Source organism: Gekko japonicus, unplaced genomic scaffold (genome assembly GCF_001447785.1).
Source record: "Gekko japonicus isolate JY-2015 unplaced genomic scaffold, Gekko_japonicus_V1.1 scaffold1207, whole genome shotgun sequence".
Classification (NCBI taxonomy): Eukaryota; Metazoa; Chordata; class Lepidosauria; order Squamata; family Gekkonidae; genus Gekko; species Gekko japonicus.
The window spans coordinates 31,806-32,208 of NW_015163124.1; positions in this window are offsets into that span (position 1 = coordinate 31,806).

Here is a 403-nt window from a genome sequence, read left to right on the forward strand (position 1 = left end):
TATTATATTTCGATGTTTAGGCCCCCTCAGGGCGGCTTACCATCAAATTCAGTACAACAACACACTACTGAATACAAGACTACCAAAATTACAAATTAAAAAACCTACAATAAGATAATCAGTTCAGGATGGCAGAAAATGGTTTAAGGATAAAAATGTTCACAGGCCTCCTGGGGGAAATATGGGGGTGGGGGTATAGTCCCCATTGCACAAGTGCATGCCTCTTTCATTGCAGAAACACCCCCATTGCACATGTCTCATGAACACCTCCCATGGCACTTTGCATGCTTCTCCCATCAGGCCATAGCTCACATTGCGTACATGCATGCATTGCACAATCATCCCCATTGCATGTGTGTATGCCTATTGCATAAACACAAACACACCCCATTAAACATGTGCA